This window comes from Schistocerca piceifrons, chromosome 6 (genome assembly GCF_021461385.2).
Source record: "Schistocerca piceifrons isolate TAMUIC-IGC-003096 chromosome 6, iqSchPice1.1, whole genome shotgun sequence".
Lineage (NCBI taxonomy): Eukaryota > Metazoa > Arthropoda > Insecta > Orthoptera > Acrididae > Schistocerca > Schistocerca piceifrons.
Genome location: NC_060143.1, coordinates 506,573,402 through 506,580,596, shown reverse-complemented (window position 1 = coordinate 506,580,596; position 7,195 = coordinate 506,573,402). Strand labels below are relative to the sequence as shown.

The following is a 7,195-nucleotide window of genomic DNA, read 5'->3' as shown; positions in this document are numbered from 1 at the left end:
AATTTTCCAGTCGTCTAGAGTCCAACCAACATCGCCATGAGCCCAGGAGAGGCGCTGAGGTGATGTCGTGCTGTTAGCAAAGGCATTCGCGTCAGTCGTCTACTGCCATAACCCATCAACGCCAAATTTCACTGCACTCCACTAATGGATACGTTCGTCGTGTATCCCACATTCATTTCTGCAGTTATTTCACGCGGTGTTGCCCATCTATTGGCATTGACAACTCTACACAAACGCCACTGCTATCGGTCTCTAAGTGAAGGCCGTTGGACACTGCGTTGTCTTGACACTGTGGATCTCGGAACACTAAATCCCTACTACTTCCGAAATCGATTGTCTCATGAGTCTAGCTCACCCTACCATTCCTCGTTCAAAGTCTGTTAATTCCCTTCGTATGACCATAATCACATCGAAATCAGTAACACATGAATTACATGAGTGCAAATGACAGTTCGGACAACGCACTGCCCTTTCATACCTGGTCTACGTGACCATATCACCATCTGTGTATGTGCATATCAGTATCCCACGATTTTTTGTCACCTCATTGTATGGAGACATCCCCGTTCGTGAGGCCTAGGCAGCAAGAGTCTGTTATTCAATGCCTTGGTAGCAAGTGTCGTCCCATTGATTTCTCAGCAGCAAGTATCCTCTTACATTACTCTCCGGTACTTGGCTGTTTCTGCCAATGTACTAATATCGCTGACCAGTTGCAGGAGACCTTATGAGATTTGACAAGTAATAAATTTATAATTACACTGTCAGAAAAAGTAGTGCACCTGGAAAGACAACGTCGATTTTGATCTGATGACAGCATATGCCACCAGATAACCGTAATGGCATAGCTACCAGAGTGCCATCTGTGTCTACCCTTTAGTAGGAATATTCACAGCCGGACGGCTCAATGAAGCGTAAATGTGTGAAGCAAGCCGGCAACCATGCCACAGAGACGAACTGATGCACCATACAGATTGAATGAATTGGGTCAAATTGTGACTTCCGAGTGGGGCAATGGTCCTTCCGGAGACCTGCCACACAACCTGAACGTGCTCCATCAGTTGTGTGACGATACTGGTATCAGTGATCAAATGAACATTCTCACACCTGCAGACGAGGTCCATGCAGCACTCACAGCCACCACGATCGTCGTACTGTAGGAGCAGCAATGGGAGACGCTACAGCTATCACGGCATAGATGAGAGAGCTTGTGAGTCCAGACGCATTAACACAAACTGTTGAGAACGAGTTATTAGCAGTGAGACTATGGACACGTTACCTCTAGCCCATCTTCCAGTTACGCCACAGCATTGACGTGCATGGCTCGTCTGGTACCCTCAGAGGATCACTTGGAATATGGAATGGTGTGAGGTTTTCTTTGATGATGAAAGCAGATTCTGCCTGCAAGGAAGCGATGGTCGTTTGCACGTACAATGTAGACCTGGTGAACGCTGTCTCATAGAGTAAATTCGTTCAAGACACACTGATCCCACCACAGGCCTTATGGTCTGCAGCGCGATAAGCTACAACCGTCATACACCTTTGGTGTTACCGGAAGGGATGCTAACCAGTGCCTTATATGTGGAGAAGCCTGTTAGACCCATTCTTTTGCCATTCTTGCAACAGGAAGGTGATGTATTGTTCCAACAGGACAATGTTCACCCACACACTGCCTCAAAACTCCATTTGTTATGGAAGATGTGCAGCAACTTTCTGGTGACAACAAATTCCAGACTTGTCACAAATCGAGCACATGTGGTATACGACACGGCAATAAGTGATTCATGCATCTTGTCAACCAACAGCTCTTACAGAACTACATTAGTAGGTCCAGCAGGCATGGCATAGCATATTCCAAGACAGTATCCACCGTCTGTATGATCGACTGGATTCCAGAGCCAGTGCAAGCATTTGTGCCCATGGAGGCTATGACACATAATAATATCGGTGTTGCAGTGTTGGTTGATACCAGGTTCCTCAGAACTGGTTGTGCTTTTGATTAGTAAATGTAGTCATTACATGTACCAATGGCCTTGCCGCAGTGGTAACACCAGTTCCCGTCAGATCACCGAAGTTAAGCGCTGTCGGGCTGGGCTAGAAATTGGATGGGTGACCATCCGGTCTGCCGAGCACTGTTGGCAAGCGGGGTCCGCTCAGCCCTAGTGAGGCAAACTGAGGAGCTACTTGATTGAAAAGTAGAGGCTCCGGTCTCGTAAACTGACATACGGCTGGGAGAGCGGTGTGCTGACCAAATGCCTGTCCATATGCGCATCCAGTGATGCCCGTGGGTTGAAGATGACATGGTGGCTGGTCGGTACCGTTGGGCCTTCCAAGTCCTGTTCGTACGAAGTTTAGTTTCGTTTAGTTTCGTCATTACATGTACGCCATATGCACTGTTGCAACAATAAATCGTGAGTGATTTGGAAGCCTCTAAAAGAGCATGCTAATATTTGTTATGGAAGTGTAAGTTCAAGAAACTCCTATTCTCGTGGATTCTAGCTCAGGAAGGAATGCAGAAAACATCTCCCACTCCATGTAGGCTTACATGTAGACAGTTGTGGGAAAGACGGTCTTCTACATAAACAGGTTTAAACAGTCTTCTGGGGTATACTTGTATGTGGCATCCGGACATGACAATAATATTAATGTAAATTAAAATGAAACTATTATATTGTAAACTATGTATGTATCTCATAGGCTTTTATAATGCGGATCGCTAACTGTGCACGACTGCAGAGTCAAAGATACTGCTTCTGATCGGAGTTTCTAGTGTTAGAGTAACAGAGTACTTGGCGCTCAGTTGTAGGTAGGTCTTGGTGAGCGAAAGACGATGGAGTAGGCAGTTTTTGTGGTGTAATCTGTGAAGCCACTATGTAATAAATTAACGAACGTATGTCAGTATTATTGAACACGGAAGCAGAAGTCATCGTGGAAGCCAGGTAAAGATGTTAAATAATTATGATTTTTGCTTTGCCAGCGCGTTAGTATAGATGATTTGGCTGATAATTTGTAATTGTTGAGTAACCCCAGAATGTACGGAAACTGATTTGATAAAAAGGCTAGTTAGATATTTCACTTTTGCAATGCTTTTAAGATTTGTTAACAGAGCTATATGAAATTTGATGATTTACGTTTATGTTGGATTAGTGAGGTTAGATAATATTTGCTGTTTAAATCTCATTCATTTGTCAGATGTTTTTGAAAGGACAAACTTAACTTGAAATATAATTTTGCTAAAATCCTCAGTGTTACTAATTTACCCCTATCAGTACCGCTTCCCTGTCCAGGAAGTTGGATTTTTCATTAATGTTTTCATTTAACAGCCAAAACAATTTCATGTGCATTTCAAAGTATTACAGCCAGCATTGCACGTTGCTGAGCCAGCGGCTAGCATATTTTATTTTTTCATGGGAGGTCAGAATGTATCGCATTCCACCGTTGCAGCTTTAGAGGTAAGACAATTTAATTTATTTGTTACGAGCACAGGGACAAAATTGTCATTTTTGAACAACGCCAGAGGATTCAGTGCCTAAGGGGCTGATTGTATTTTGCAATGACTGTATTTCTTCTTTGGTATTGAGAGTTGCATTGCCCAGTCAATCAAGGTTTTGCTATCAATAACACAGAGTAAGCACACAACTTGCAGTTACCTCACGCTACACAATCATTCGAGTATTGTATCCATTCCACAGTTCATTCATCAACGTAATCGTAATGTTTTCTTTTTTAATGAACGTTACAGAGTATTGTAAGCCAATCAGAGTATCTATTACAAACATTTAAATGAACTTTCTTTTTTGGTGTGGATACAGAGAAAACAGCTAGTCTCACACACTCTCATTCTGCAGACTACACCTGGCTTAGAATTTATGTTTCTTAAAAGGATTTCGCCAAGTGTCTTGCAAAAAACAGTTTTTATCGCACACAGGCTGTCCCCAAGTCGCGTACTGTGCTGAGATGGGATGTAGTTAATTCTCTGACAACTACGAACTTAGGAGGGCTGCTTTAAGCTCCAAATACTTTTATCACCCTCTGCTTACATAGGCTTCCATGTTGCACGAGCCAACTAAGAAAATCTCCATTGGCTTACTGGATACTGACTATAGCTATGATACAGTGTTAAAGAATCGACTATACTTACTACCTGGATATGCATATTCCAATAAAAAATTTGTTTCACGTTTCTTCTGACATCACTTCCTGATTATCTTCAGAATGCTTATAAAATGTATCTAAAGCATAAGTTCATCAAAGGCACTTCCGTTGAGATATGTTGACTCTTGTTTTTTGTTTCACACACTCATCAAGTGATGAGTTTCATGCACAGTTGGAAAAGGTTAACCGGGTGCCCCGGTGACAAGAGGAAAATACACAAGCACACTTATTCACAAGCCTCCTGACACTCACTCATATATACTGATGCAAGGGTATGTTTGTTTGGAGAACATATAATAAAAAGGAGGAACACCAGCTAGTGCAATGTTACACATACATACTTATCATTTTTTCAATGCTCAAGAATGAGGGCATGGCCTTGATAATCTCACACACCACACCCACACATGAATGGCTTGTGTTTTAAGTGTGCACATACTCGAAATCAGTTTACTATTAGTTACCATACCAATACTTATTGGATTATAATACCAAATCATTCATTCTACTATGACCATATCCCATTAAATGGTTTATCACACTCAACAACAAGAATAATAATATACTTCAGATTCACAGAAACGCAAGTGCATCATAACCAAAATATAATAAAATCTAAAGAACAATACGATAATGTGGAAGAAAGAAGATGGAAATTCTAAAGACAAGTAATCGTGACTAGACACAACATGTTAAATGCAAATACTGTATCATGTATACTAAAGCAATAGATAATTTCTTGTATACAAAATGCTTGTCTCACTGTATAAAAAAACTGAGGTACATATTGGTGAATAAGTTTCATAATTAAACATCAAGCACAGTCAATATCAAAATATGAGCAACATACTTACAACATATCTTCACAATAAATATCATACAATTGCAAATATTCAAAAATTACGTCACTGCTGATTGTGTATGTCATAATTATCATGTAAGCATGAAGATAAATTTAAAATTGCTATTGCAAACAATTTTCAGACCACTGATGGTGTGCTTCAAAATTATTGGTGACTGTTGGTTGGGCACATGGACCAATCTTCTTATATCTCCCTTAGACATAAAACTAAAGCACGAAACTAACACAATATTCACTATTCTCAGCAAAGTACACTGTTAATCGCACAAATTGTTTTTACTAATAGTTCAACACACGAGGTAACATGCAAATGAAAGAGTTAATATTTATACTTTATGTAATTCTTATCACTGAAACGCAACATGATTCTTAAGTTCAAGTTAGTAATTGATTGCACACCTAAATTCTAATTAATGGACTAGGTAGCACAAAGTTCATATACATGGCCTGCTTATGACAACAACTGGTTCCTTCTCACTTTACATGTAATGTCTATCATAATGAAGTTCATAATAAATCCTTTTCTATTGTCTGACCAGTTATCAAATAGTTAGTGAGCAATAGTGAGGATTCATATTCTTGACTCACAGATACATTGATGTTGTGGTGAGTGCTATACTTATGTTAAATCCCAGACATGAGCAACAAAGAATAATGACAACATCTGAAACTGTGAAATTAGTGTATCCGAATCGCGTGACTCAAGATTTAAGTGGATAAACATGCAGGAGTTCATTTCAGTTGACAGATGAGTAATGCTGATATCTTTAGCATGACTTGCAGTGGAATGCGGTAACGAGTGCGGAGACAGTTCCTTGTCCAGTTCTCCCACACAGGTTTGCTAATGACTCAGGTTTACTTGAAGGCTGTCTGATAATTAATGCTACAAACCTGCATATAATACCCTCGGCAGTATCGCCTGTCCTCAGATCGTCGGCTGACGTGGCTGTCTTAAGTCAGTTGGTTTTCTGTAAACTCTCCTGGTGGTGTCAAATGTTGAATGGTGTGATATGGTCCAGAGTTACGAACAGTTCGGACTGGGCTGCTCCACTGCCCCAGATGCCATAAGCACGTGCCAGCCGGAATGCAGCTCTCGACAGCAGGTCCCAGATGGGGTGGAGATGATGGAATCCCTCGGCAGCAATTGCTCATTGGGGCATACTTCCTCTGCTCGTGAATCAATCAAGGTCGCGTCACTTTACTCAGCTACCTCTCTTGTCGGGGGTCCACCTCTCGTTGTCGTGTGGGTCGTATTGCTGCTACTGCTGCTTATATGTCCTCAAAGGGTGTTAAATGGGAATATTAGACGCATAGAAACAACATTCTCATAATAACCACCACATTCAATATTCTTGTTCAATACAGATCTTTTAACACCCACGGCATAAATAATTACTTCTCTCTGGCCTCAAATAATGGTCAAGTATAAATGCTCTGGCGCTTTGCCTTTCTATTTTTATACGAACATGCATAACGTAGGTTCATTAGTTTAAAACTGTGTCTCGGTTCTAAAGTGAAAATACTACGCTCAGGCTCATGAGCCTCTTCATACATGAATAACAAATTTAATAATCGAAGTAACATGCCTTTTTAGAGGCTAAATGGTGTATGAATGAAATATTTACAGTTCCTTAATTTTAGTGGAGACATATGATGATTCAGTGCTTTGGTTAGTAGTAAAAGGGCACACAATATTTACAGATCACAAGTGACTGCAGTTATGATTTCCTGATATATCTGCAGTTTCTAGACGGAATACCTTTTATATATTTGAGTCTGCCCTCGCTTAAATTATTAAGGGAAATTCAGCTGATTACTGTACTTTTAGTATGCCCTGGCACATTCCATAATTATAATGACAGATTCTCCTCTCTCTCAGAAATTCTTCCTTCTTGTTGTCATCGACGAATCCTGAAAATAATTGGTCACTCCATATCTCAGATGTCTGTTCTGAAACACACGAAAGACAAGGGAACGTAACATACGCTTAACAACATGAGAAAACACAAAACAGTCTATCATGCCATTCATTACAGTTGTAAAATATTTATTTTACTGTGCCTGACAATGTGACATATTACCACTAAGTTAGATTGTTCTTCATCAAGTCCTTACATTCATGAGAAACATTTGTCTTGTTCCAACAATCTCAAAAAAAAAAAAATACGTTCCACATCTACG

General features: G+C 40.4%; 1 pseudogene; it reads left to right on the top strand.

Moving 5' to 3' along the window:
* The first annotated feature begins 2,020 nt into the window (after positions 1–2,020).
* Positions 2,021–2,138, top strand: LOC124803519 (annotated as a pseudogene).
* The last annotated feature ends 5,057 nt before the right edge of the window (positions 2,139–7,195 follow it).